The 13,703-nt window shown below is 47.1% G+C and overlaps 1 protein-coding gene across 3 annotated transcripts in view; it reads left to right on the forward strand.

Moving 5' to 3' along the window:
- PRPF39 (pre-mRNA processing factor 39) overlaps nucleotides 1–13,703 on the forward strand; it is a 271,712-nt gene that overhangs the window by 38,824 nt on the left and 219,185 nt on the right. The window lies entirely within an intron of this gene.

The raw sequence follows: 13,703 nt of genomic DNA on the forward strand, positions 1-13,703 counted from the left end.
GTGTCACCTGATAGACTGGTACAGTTCTTTACTGATGGGTTATATCTCACTATGACCAGCAGGTGGAGGCTGAGACCAAAACTTTTGGTTATATTAGCTGAGGCTCTCCCTCCTAACCCAGTCTTTCTCAGGCTCCAGCAGGTGAGGTAGGAAAAATTAAGGCTCCGCCTGTTAGGACTGTTGGAATTTGTTTTGGGTCTCCTGGTCTCCTTTTTGGTGCCGGACGGAGCTTGGACGGGTCCTGTTTGGGGATCCGTCCGACCTCAGGGGTGACAAACCCAGCGGGTTTTGTGCTGGGTTCCTCCCCCCTTCCTCCACCTCCCCAGATTTTTGTAGAGGTGCCTCAGCTGACAGTCTGGCCACTGATACCGGTCAGGCCTCTGGCTTTGAGAGCCAGTGGAGTCTATTTTGGGAAAAAAAATCCTGAGGCTGTGCCGGTCTAAAGGGTACTTTCCCTTTAAATTACTGTATTTTAATGTATTTTTCTGCTAACCGGCACTTTTATTCTAGCTAGGTCACATCTGGAGCACTGAGCACTGACTTCTCTATATCTGACGGAGGCCTACTTGCATGTTCCAATACAGGCCTCCCATCAGCTCTTCCTTCATTTTGCGATCTAGGGCCGGCCCTATCAGTTTTGTGTGCTTCCCTTTGGTCTGGCCACAGCTCCGAGGACGTTCACCAAGATTATTGTGGTCATGGTGGCAGCTTTGCGCAAAGAGGGCATTCTGGTTCACCCCTACCTGGACGACTGGTTAATTCGAGTGACGTCGTCCCAGGAGAGTGCCCGGGTCACGGTTCAGGTAGTGGGGTTCCTGCAGTCGCTGGGATGGGTTGTCAACTTTTCAAAGAGTTGATTGGCCCCCTCTCAGCGCCTGGAGTTCCTTGGGGTTCTGTTCGACACCTCCTTGGGGAAAGTATTCCTCCCAGAGGTCCGGGTAGGCAAATTGCAATCTCAGATTCGCCTGCTTATGGTGTCCCGGTGTCCTCGAGCACAGGATTTCCTCCAAGTCTTGGGGTTGATGGTGGCTTCCCTAGATGTGCTGAGGTGGGCTCAGGCCCACATGCGTCCTTTTCAGTATTGTCTGTTTTAGAGGTGGTCACCCCAGTCTGGATCACCCTGTTCCTCTGTGGGGCTTGTCTCGCTTTGTTGGTGGCTCCAGACCTCCAATTTAGTCCAATGCTCGAGTCTTGATCAGCCACAGTGGACGTTGCTTCTTACGAATGCCAGTCTCCTCGGGGAGCTCAGTGTCTAGGTCACTCAGCTCTGGGCACCTGGTCCATGGAGGAGGTGTCCTGGTCGATCAGTATTCTGGCGATCAGGGCCATCTGTCTGGCATTTGTAGCCTTCCAGTCCTTCTTGACAAGCAAGTTGGTTGGGTTCTCTCGGACAATCAAGTTTTCAAGTTTATTTAAAATTTCTTATACCACCTAATCAAGCCTTCTAGGCGGTATACAAAATCGCTAAAACAATGTGTTAAATAAAATACATTTTAAATAAACAAAAACAAAACTAGGAGTAATGACAACTTTTAAAGAAGTTGACAAACAGGAACAAAAGGGAAGGAAGGGTTAGAACTACAATTGATAAAGAGAAAGAGAACATGTAAGGGGGGGAGGAACTTTTCTAGGCTCTAAGTCACCCTTAAAAAGACAGTTTAGGTTTCAAAAGCATTGAGAAAAAGAAATGTCTTTAACTTTATCTTAAAGTTGGCAAGAGTTGATTTTTCGCGTAAGTAATTCGGGATACTGTTCCAAAAAGAGGGGGCGCTAACAGAGAAAATTGTAGACCTCATTGTGCTTATATATTTCAATGAAGGGATAGTAAGAAGGTTATGGGCTGTAGATCTTAAAGTCCTTGTTTGATTATAGGGAATAAGTAGGTTATTAATGAATTCTGGCTGATTATTTTCTTTGGTTTTGAAAGTTAGTAAGAGAATTTTATAGTGATCCTATGTTTCAAGCTTATTAAAAGATTTTTTAAACCGCTTAATCAAATTTCTAAGCGGTGTACAATATAAAATTTACATAAAAACAGATTAAAAAACAGGGATACTAGATAAAACAAAAAACATCTTAATAAAACACATAAGACAAATGGACATACTTCAAACAATAGGAAAAAAAAGGGAAGAACTACAATCGTAAAAGAGAAAGCGAAACAAAAAAGGAAAATACAATAGGTAAGGGTAAAAAGCGATAAAATTTGTTTGTTTGTTTGATTTTTGTTCTTAAGAGGACAGTTATTGTCCAAAGGCATCCTGGAACAAAAATGTTTTTAATTTTGATATGAATTATTTTATTATCCCAGGACAAGCAGGCAGGTATTCTCACTAGTGGGTGATGTCATCCGACAGAGCCCCGATACGGACGTCTCACAAGCATGTCTTGCTTGAAGAAACTCAGAAGTTTCGAGATGCCCGCACCGCGCATGCGCCAGTGCCTTCCCGCCCGATGGTCCAGGCGTGTCTCCTCAGTTCTTTCTCTTCCGCGGAGCTGAGAAGTTCACTTCAATTCTGCGCCCATTGAATCTGTTTATTGCCTTCTTATTGCCGCGGGTTGGGTTCTTTTGGCTCTCCCGTGCATTTATTTTCTTTCTTTGATTTCTTTAAAAAAAAAAAATAAATTTTTTTTTACTTTTGATACCGGGTCGGCCGCGTGGCTGGGGCCCCGCGCCTTCGACCTTGCGGCGGAACTTTTCCGGCCTATGTCCCGGCCGATCACCGGTTTTAAAAAGTGCAGCAAGTGCCAGCGCGCGATTTTGCTCACGGACCCTCATCGACGCTGCTTACAGTGTCTGGGCCCGGACCACTTTCCGAAATCGTGCCGGCCTTGCTCCACTCTGACGGCGCGCGCGTTTAAGCGCCGCTGTCTGCTGTGGGAGTCCATGTTCAAGATGGAAGCTTCGTTGGATCCTTCAGCTTCGACATCGACTGGTGCCTCGACTTCTTCGGCAAAGCCCTCTGCCTCCCCAGCCGCTTCGGGCCTTCTGAAACCAGCCTCGTTCACGCCGGTTTCGGCCTCGACCTCGGCGCCAGTGCCTTCCTCCGTCTCCTCGGAACAGGTATCGACCCCTATAGTTCCACCGGTGGTGCTTAAAGTGCCGAAGGCTGGCAAGCAAAAGCACGCAGCACTGAAAGAATGCGGACACCGTGCGGAAGGGCCCCCTTTTGGTGCGGATCCCTCCATATCGGCTTCGTTGAGGTCCATTCTGGAGGCTCAGTTTGTGGAACTCATGACCACCATGGGTCCCCGGCTGATTGCCTCGATCCAGGGTGACCTACCAGTTCCAATTCTAAGGAGCCTCAGCGAGCCTCCCTATCCTCTGTGTTGGACTATCTTCTACACTTGTTTCAGTCTGGTCTCAAGTCGACCTCTATTCGAGTCCACCTGAGCGCTATTGCGGCTTTCCATCAGCCTCTGCAAGGGAAACCTCTCTCTGCTCATCCTGTGGTTTCCAGATTTATGAAAGGACTTTTTCATGTCAATCCTCCTCTCAAACCGCCTCCAGTGGTTTGGGATCTCAATGTTGTCCTTTCTCAGCTTATGAAACCTCCTTTTGAGCCTCTGAGAAAGGCTCCACTGAAGTTTCTTACTTGGAAAGTGGTTTTTCTGGTAGCCCTCACTTCTGCTCGCAGGGTCAGTGAGCTTCAGGCCTTGGTGGCGGACCCGCCTTTCACAGTATTCCATCATGACAAGGTGGTCCTCCGCACTCTTCCTAAATTCCTGCCTAAAGTGGTCTCTGAATTTCATCTCAACCAATCCATTGTGCTTCCAGTGTTTTTCCCAAAGCCTCATTCTTATCCTGGAGAATCAGCTCTTCACACTCTGGACTGTAAACGTGCTTTGGTTTTCTACCTGGATCGCACCAAGCCACACAGAACTGCTCCTCAACTATTCGTCTCCTTTGATCCAAACAAGTTGAGACGCCCTGTCTCGAAGCGCACCATCTCCAACTGGATGGCGGCTTGTATCTCTTTCTGCTATGCCCAGGCTGGATTACCCCTTCCCTGTAAGGTCACAGCCCATAAGGTCAGAGCAGTGGCGGCCTCTGTAGCCTTCCTCAGATCGACACCGATTGAGGAGATTTGTAAGGCTGCCACTTGGTCCTCGGTTCATACATTCACCTCTCATTACTGTCTGGATACTTTCTCCAGACGGGATGGACAGTTTGGCCAAACAGTGTTACAAAATTTATTCTCCTAAGTTGCCAACTCTCCCACCATCCCATTGAGGTTAGCTTGAAGGTCACCCACTAGTGAGAATACCTGCCTGCTTGTCCTGGGATAAAGCAATGTTACTTACCGTAACAGTTGTTATCCAGGGACAGCAGGCAGCTATTCTCATGTCCCACCCGCCTCCCCTGGGTTGGCTTCTCTGCTAGCTATCTGAACTGAGGAGACACGCCCGGACCATCGGGCGGGAAGGCACTGGCGCATGCGCGGTGCGGGCATCTCGAAACTTCTGAGTTTCTTCAAGCAAGACATGCTTGTGAGACGTCCGTATCGGGGCTCTGTCGAATGACATCACCCACTAGTGAGAATAGCTGCCTGCTGTCCCTGGATAACAACTGTTACGGTAAGTAACATTGCTTATCCCAGGACAAGCAGGCAGCATATTCTTGACTGATGGGTGATGGCACCGACGGAGCCCCGGTACGGACAATTTTAGAGTGATTACACTCTAAGAACTTAGAAAGTTCTAGTTAGGCCGCACCGCGCGTGCGCGAGTGCCTTCCCACCCGACGAAGGTGTGCGGTCCCCAGTTTCTTAGTTTCCGCGGAGCTAAGAAGACGTGTGTTTCCAACGGCTGTTGGAAAATTTTTTCTCGCCTTCCCGCTCGCGCGTTTTTTCTTGTCGTGAAGTGTTCACGTTCTTGTTTTCTTTCTTTTCTTAAAAAAATAAAAATATAACTTTTTCCGATTTTTTTCCGGTCGGCCCCGGCGGGGCCTGTTGGCACCATCGAAGCCTCGGGCTTCGATTTTGCTACGGCCGTTTTTCCCTTCATGCCCCCTTCACCGGGTTTTAAGAAGTGTCAGCGGTGTGCACGTCCTATTTCCCTTTCCGACCCACACAAGTGGTGCCTTCAGTGTCTGGGTCCGGACCATAGGGCTGAAACGTGCACCCGCTGCAGTTCTCTCCAAAAGAGAACTCTAAAGAACCGCCAAATTCAACAGCGGATTCTTTTCGGGGCTGCCATGGAAGTTCCCCCGACATCGACACCGACAACTTCCTCCAAATCGGCACCGGTGACTTCGACACCGCAAGATCCATCCTCGGTGTCGCACCCTGTAGGTAAGCCGGCTAAGAAGCCATCCCCTACTGTCCTTGGCCCGCCAGTCGAACAAGCAGTGAGTCAAGTCCTGCAGACTGCGCGCCGGCCCCGCAAACGCTCCGCTCCCATTGAAGTCACTGCCTCTTCATCGGCATCGACTTCGCCTGAGCGTCGAGCTGCACCTCAGGTACCGAGCAAGAAAAAACCGGTACCGGTGCCATCGGGCCCGTCTTTCGATGAGAGAATAGCATCCATCCTTCAGACCCAACTTAAGGAGCAATTACAACACTTGCTCCCGGCTCTCTTAACTCCACACCTTCCAGTGTCGGTACCTACTGACCCTTCGGTGCCGATGGTCGAACAGCCTATTCTGTCGGCATCGACGTTATCGGCACCGCAAAAATCTGTCTCTATGCCGGTTCTCTCGGCAGAACCAAAGTCTCTTCGACGCACCGCTTACTCAACGTCTGAGCCGGTGCCGTTCTCTGACACCCGTACCGCTGTACAGTCACCCGGTACGGTGTCCATGAGATCAGGTAAATCGGTGCGCAAGACCAAGCATACCGAGCCTTCTACTCCCCTTTCTCAGGGCCGTCTTTCATCGGTACGGGACCCTGATTTGTGGGATGATTCTGATGACCCTCTCGGTACCGAGGCAGATTATTCTTCAGATGAGGATGATCCATCGGTGCAGGATCCTACTAGCAAGCCAGAGCACTCGTCCTTCACCAAATTTCTTAAGGAAATGTCAGACACTCTTTCCATCCCTCTAGAGCACAGGTGTCAAAGTCGGTCCTCGAGGGCCAGAATCCAGTCGGGTTTTCAGGATTTCCCCAATGAATCTGCATGAGATCTATTTGCATGCATTGCTTTCAATGCATATTCATTGGGGAAATCCAGAAAACCCGACTGGATTCCGGCCCTCGAGGAGGGACTTTGACACCCCTGCTCTAGGGTCTGACTCTAAAAAATCCAAGGCATTTCTTGATGCTTTGGATTTCGACCAGCCTCCTAAAGAATTTTTGAAGTTACCCCTCCATGACATCTTGAGGGAAACTTTTTATAAAAATTTGGAAACCCCTCTAACCGTTCCAGGAGCCCCTAGGAAGATGGAATCTCTTTATAAAGTGATTCCCATACCAGGGTTTGACAAACCCCAGCTACCTCGTGAATCTCTGCTGGTGGAGTCAACCCTCAAAAAATCGGCAGGCTCTAGTGTGTATGCCTCTGTCCCTCCTGGTAGAGAGGACAAGGCCATGGATAAATTTGGAAAAAGGCTTTACCAAAATGCAATGTTGGCCAACCGTTCAGGTAATTATGCGTTTCACTTCTCTTTTTACCTGAAACATCTGATTCAACAAGTGGCCTCTTTTCAAAAGTATCTTCCTGACCGTAAACTTCCTGCATTTCAGCAATGCACTTCCAGTCTTCTGCAACTCAGGAAGTTTATGGTCCGTTCCATCTATGATACTTTTGAACTTACATCCCGTGCCACGGCTATGTCTGTGGCGATGAGACGATTAGCATGGCTACGAGTCTCAGACCTTGATGTGAACCACCAGGACCGCCTTGCCAATGCCCCCTGCCTGGGTGACGAACTGTTTGGAGAGTCTATGGATACCACCACTCAAAAACTCTGCCCATGAGACGAGGTGGGATACCTTGTTGAAAAATAAAAAGAAGCCTCCTCCTCCTCGTCCTTTTAGACAACAACCTTCATATCAGAGGCGGTTTTCTGCTCGGCCGGTTCAGCCTCATCCTCCTCAACCTCGGAGGCAACGGCAACAACATCAACAGGCTCGTCAGCAACAGCAGCCTGCTATCAAGCCTGTCACTCAGACTAAGCCGACTCAGCCCTTTTGACTCCCTTCTCCAGGGCATTGCCAGTCTTCCTCCCTCCCGTCTTCTTCCACAGCCCATAGGAGGTCGACTAAACATTTTTCACTCTCGATGGGAAGTAATCACCACCGACCAGTGGGTGCTCTCGATCATAGTCCACGGCTACTCCCTCAATTTTCAGACTCCTTCGCCGTTAGGCCTGCCAAAAGAGTCTGCTTCCAACAAGTCTCAGTCCCTCCTTCTCGCTCAAGAGGTTCAATCCCTCCTTCTTCTCAATGCAATTGAAGAAGTTCCTCCAGATCAGAGAGGTCAGGGATTTTACTCCAGGTACTTTCTAGTTCCCAAAAAGACCGGAGACCTCCGACCTATCTTAGATCTCAGAGATCTCAACAAATGTTTGGTCAAGGAGAAGTTCAAAATGCTCTCTCTTGCCACCCTCTACCCTCTTCTCTCTCAGGACGACTGGCTATGCTCCCTCGATCTCAAAGAGGCTTACACACACATTCCTATCCATCTGACGTCCAGGCAATTCCTACGATTTCTTATCAACCAACATCATTATCAGTACAAGGTGTTACCCTTCGGTCTGGCCTCCTCTCCCAGGGTGTTCACCAAATGCCTAATTGTGGTAGCGGCCTATCTTCGCTCTCACAACTTTCAAGTCTTCCCTTATCTGGATGACTGGCTGATCAAAGCTCATACACCTCAGGCTGTTCTGCTTGCCACCAATCAGACCATTCACTTCCTTCGCCTGTTGGGGTTCGAAATCAATCTGCCCAAGTCGCACCTCATTCCAACTCAGCGACTTCAGTTCATTGGAGCCATTCTGGACACTGTTCTGATGAGGGCGTTTCTTCCATCAAACCGCCCTCAAACCATCCTTCATCTCTGTCAGCAGGTGTTTCAGCAGACTACCATCTCTGCAAATCACATGATGGTGCTCTTGGGGCACATGGCCTCCACAGTACATGTCACCCCCTTCGCACTTCTCCACCTGCGTACTCCTCAATGGACCCTAGCGACTCAGTGGTCACAAGCGACAGATCCTTGTTCACAACACATATCTGTGACCTCATCTCTTCGACAGTCACTTATTTGGTGGTTGACATCTTCAAATCTTTCCAGAGGTCTACTGTTCCATCTACCTCCTCATCATTTTGTGATCACCACAGACGCATCCCCTTATGCCTGGGGAGCTCACCTGAACGAATTCCAAACTCAGGGGTTTTGGACTGCCCAGGAAAAGAAACACCACATCAATTTCCTGGAACTCCGAGCAATGTTTTATGCCCTCAAGGCTTTTAAACATCTTCTCTCTCCTCAAGTACTTCTCATTTGCACAGACAATCAAGTTGCAATGTACTACATCAACAAACAGGGAGGGACGGGCTCTCGCCTGTTGTGTCAGGAAGCCCAAAGGATCTGGTCTTGGGCAACAGCTCATCACTTATTCCTGAAGGCTGTCTACATTCAAGGAGAAAAGAATTCTTTAGCAGACAATCTCAGCAGAATTCTCCAACCTCACGAATGGACTCTCGACCCTTTGACTCTCCAGTCCATTTTCGCTCAATGGGGCACTCCTCAAGTGGACCTTTTTGCAGCTCCTTGCAATCATCAGCTGCTCCTGTTTTGCTCCAGACTCTACTCTCCTCACCGTCTGGCAGCGGATGCATTTCTCCTGGATTGGATCAATCTCTTCCTATATGCATTTCCTCCTCTACCGCTCATGTTGCGGACATTGTTCAAGCTCAGGAGGGAACGAGCCACCATGATTCTCATCGCTCCACGGTGGCCCAGGCAACATTGGTTCTCCCTTCTACTTCAACTCAGTTCCAGGGAACCCATACTTCTTCCACTGTTTCCTTCTCTGCTTACTCAGCATCAGCAGACACTACTGCATCCCAACTTACAGTCTCTGCACCTGACAGCTTGGTATCTCTCGGGCTGACTTCGGCTCACTCACTCCTTTCCCAACCTGTCCGTTCTATCATTGATGCTTCCAGGAAACTGGCCACGCTTCAGTGTTATCAACAGAAGTGGTCTCGGTTTTCTTCCTGGTGCCTCTTCCATCACCATAATCCCTTGTCTCTGGCAGTGGAAATGGTGTTGGACTATCTTCTTTCCTTGTCTGACTCTGGTCTCAAATCTACTTCCATCAGAGTTCATCTTAGTGCCATTTCTACCTTTCATGAGCCAATTCATGGAAAACCCCTCTCGGCTCATCCTTTAGTTTCTAGGTTCATGAGGGGCCTTTTCAATGTGAAACCACCTCTTAAGCCCCCTCCTGTAGTCTGGGATCTCAATGTGGTTCTTTCTGCTTTAATGAAGCCTCCTTTTGAACCTTTGGCCACAGCGCATTTCAAATTTCTTACTTGGAAAGTGGTCTTCCTTATAGCTCTCACTTTTGCCAGGAGGGTCAGTGAGCTGCATGCACTAGTGGCCGATCCACCTTTCACTGTTTTTCACCATGATAAGGTGGTCCTCCGTACACATCCAAAGTTTCTCCCTAAGGTTGTATCTGACTTTCATCTTAATCAGTCCATTGTCCTACCTGTATTTTTTCCAAAGCCTCATACTCATCCAGGTGAACAAGCTTTGCATACCTTGGACTGTAAACGTGCTCTGGCTTACTATCTTGAACGCACCAAACCTCACAGATCATCTCCTCAAATGTTTTTGTCCTTTGATCCTAACAAGTTGGGTCATCCTGTATCTAAACGCACCCTATCCAATTGGCTTGCTGCTTGCGTTTCATTCTGTTATGCTCAGTCGGGCCTGACACTGGAAGGTTCTGTCACGGGCCACAAGGTTAGAACTATGGCAGCGTCTGTAGCTTTCCTCCGTTCCACTTCCATTGAGGAAATCTGCAAGGCTGCTACTTGGTCCTCAGTTCATACTTTTACATCTCACTATTGTCTGGATGCATTCTCCAGACGGGATGGACACTTCGGCCAATCTGTTTTACAACATTTGTTTTCCTAATGGCCAACCTTCCCTCCATCCCTCTTTTTGTTAGCTTGGAGGTCACCCATCAGTCAAGAATATGCTGCCTGCTTGTCCTGGGATAAAGCACAGTTACTTACCGTAACAGGTGTTATCCAGGGACAGCAGGCAGATATTCTTGTGTCCCTCCCACCTCCCCGGGTTGGCTTCTTAGCTGGCTTATCCTAACTGGGGACCGCGCGCCTTCGTCGGGCGGGAAGGCACTCGCGCACGCGCGGTGCGGCCTAACTAGAACTTTCTAAGTTCTTAGAGTGCAATCACTCTAAAATTGTCCGTACCGGGGCTCCGTCGGTGCCGTCACCCATCAGTCAAGAATATCTGCCTGCTGTCCCTGGATAACATCTGTTACGGTAAGTAACTGTGCTTTTTTGGATTCACTGTGCAAATAATTGGGCAATGAATTCCAGAGAGTGGGGGCAGTGACAGCAAAGTTATTGGAACGCAATGTGTTGATTAATTTTAAAGAAGGTATGCGAGAAGATTTTGTGACATTGAACAAAGCAATTTTAAATAATTAAAGGAATTAAAAGTCTGTTAATAAACTCTGGTTGATTATTTAGTCTTGTTGTAAAGGTTAAAAGTAAGATTTTATAACTAATTCTATGTTCAGCGGGTAACCAATGTGCACTGAATAGGAGAGGTGAGACTTGATCATATTTCTTAGCGCCACAAATAATCTTGATAGCTGTGTTTTGCACAATCTGAAGCCGTCTAATTTCCTTTTTTGTAATGCCTTTATAAAGGGCGTTACAGTTGTCTATGCAAGAAATTACTAGAGAATGGATCAATGTATTCAAAGAAGCTGGTTCTAGTAACTTTACATAGTAACATAGTAGATGACGGCAGATAAAGACCCGAATGGTCCATCCAGTCTTGCAAGAGAATGTATCATTCTAAGACGATAAAAACATTTCTGAACAACCGTGTTAATGTGATTGTGATAAGAAAATTTACTGTCAAAAGTAACTCCTAACAGTTTAAGAGTAGGGACGACTTTGATAGGGAGTGATTCGAACTTCAGGGGAGCCTGAAGCGTTATTCCTTCTTTGAAAGGAAGGATCATAAGTTTAGATTTGTTGATGTTTAGAGACAATTTGTTTGAGTCTAACCATGTTCTAATTTTTTCTAATTTATGTTTTATGGATACAACTCCTCTATATTGTTAAGATCAATGGGATGGATTCATTGCACATTGTCATCATAAGCAAACGTAGTAAAGCCAATAGATTGGCTCACCGTCAGAAGGGGTGGCAAAGATGTTAAACAACAATGGTGACAAAATGGAACCTTGTGGGATTCCGTGTTTGGTGGTAAAAGGTTTGGACGATGCGCTATTGAACATAACCTTGGATGATCTGTCTGAAAAATAAGAAATGAACCAGTCCATAACCTGGTCAGATATACCGATTTCGTGGAGTTGCGTTAGTAATAGGTTATGGTCGATGGTATTGAAAGCAGAGGAGAGGTCTAAGGAAAGAAGCAGTTCTGACTGTTAATGATCAAGATGGTAAAGTATTTTAGTAGCAAGTCCTAACAGGGAAAGTTCTATAGAATGATAATGACGACAACCGGTTTGGTTAGGGTGAAGTACTTTTGTTTTCTCAACGAATTCAGAGATTTGAAGAAAAACTTTTTTCGGTAAGTTTTGCCATAAATGGTATATTTGCTATAGGTCGGTAATTTGACATGTCCTGAGTGCTAATTTTTTGATCCTTGATGATTGGATAAATGATCAATTGTTTCTAGATCTTGGGCAAAGAACCTGTTCTATTGGTAACCAGTAAGCTTTATGTAAAAGAGGGGTAACGTGGTCATATTTTTTTTTGTATTAAATATAATTTTTACTTCAGTGTTTTGTACTAATTGGAGCCATCTTATTTCCTTTTTTTATGCCTTTGAGGAGGGCGTTGCAGTAATCCATGCATAAAATAACAAAGGAGTGGATTAAAATGTTCAGGTACGCAGGCTCTAACAATTTTGCTATAGCTTTTATCATGTGCAGTCGATAAAAGCAGCGTTGCACCACTATGCTGATATGTAAGTGATAAGTAAATTTACAGTCGAAATTTACTTATCCCGATTATTGATTCCCAATAATTTTAATGAAGGTACCACTTTGATAGGTAGATTTTTGAGTTTGAGAGGGGTTTGGAGAGAAAGTCCATCTTTGATTGGAAAAATCATTAATTTTGACTTATCAACGTTCAAGGAGAGCATATGTGCATCAAGCCAAAAGTTGATCTTTTCTAGTTTTTGGTTAATGAGTTTTATTTCATTCAAATTGTTTGTCAGTCGGATATACTAATTGAACATCGTCTGCGTAGGCGAATGTTGTAAAACCAATAGATTGTCCTAAAGTTAAGAGGGGGGCTAAAAAAACGTTGAAAAGTAAAGGGGATAGATTTGAGCCTTGTGGAATACCATATTCAGTTGTTATAGAATCTGAAGATGTTGAATTGAAAACAACCTTAGAGGTCTGATCAGTGAAAAAAGAAGAAAACCAGTCCAGAACTTGGTCTGTGATACCAATATCATGTAGATGCGACAAAAGAAGTTTATGATCTATTGTATCGAAGGGTGATGAAAGATCGAATGAAATGAGTAATATGGACTGATGATGGTCTAGATTAGGGGGTGTCCAGCCCGTGGGCCGCATGCAGCCCCGTAAAGTATTTTATGCGACCCTGGTCGAGGGCGATAAGGTGTTTTCCTCTGCCAGCCCCGGATGTTTACCGTCTTGCCGGCTCCCTCCTCCGTCTTGCTGCAGTGTTTGCTCAAAGCCGTGAGCAGCGGATCCTGTGTGCCTCTTGCGGCTGACCCGGAAGTGATCCCTCTGACGTCACGACGTCAGAGGGAACGCTTCCAGATCAGCCGCAGGAGGCGCATGGAAGCCGCTGCCTGCGGCTTTGAGCGAAAGCTGCATCAAGATGGAGGAGGGAGCAGGCAAGAAGGTAAACACCCGTGGCACAGAAGGAAGGGAGGGAGAAGGGTGTGTTGGGACTTGAGGGAGGCGCTGCCTGCGGCTTTCAGCAAAAAATGACTAGCAGTGACGAGGTAGCTGACCTGAAGGTAAACACCCGGGGCACAGAAGGGAGGGAGGGAGAAGAGCGCGAGACTTGAGAGGGAGGGAACACAAACTTAGGAAAAATGATGGAAGGAAGGAGGGCGGGGCATGAACTTAGGACACAGAATGAAGGGAAAGATAGAGGGGAGCATGAGCCATAAGATGGAAGAATGGAGGGAGTAAGGGAAAGAGATGCAGAGGTGAGAGAGATAATAGGGAGAATTGGTTCTCTGAGAGAGGGAATGAGATGGTGCAATTGGGGAGATAAAGAAAGAGGAGAACTGTTGGGCAGAAAGAGGAGAGGTGGAGACAGAGAGAGAATTATTGGACATGGTGGTGGGAGAGGATGCATGGGCGCAAGGAGAAGGGGGAGAACATGCTGGGCCGAGGAAGCCTCCTGGACTTTTTTTTTGGGGGGGAGGGTATTAAAAGAAGTGCCAGATTGGGGGTTGGGGAAAGCTTATGGGGCCATAAACAGAGGACAGAAAGAGAGATGGTGGGCAATGGTCTGAAGGGAAAGAAG

Source organism: Geotrypetes seraphini, chromosome 7 (genome assembly GCF_902459505.1).
Source record: "Geotrypetes seraphini chromosome 7, aGeoSer1.1, whole genome shotgun sequence".
In the NCBI taxonomy this organism is placed as follows: Eukaryota; Metazoa; Chordata; class Amphibia; order Gymnophiona; family Dermophiidae; genus Geotrypetes; species Geotrypetes seraphini.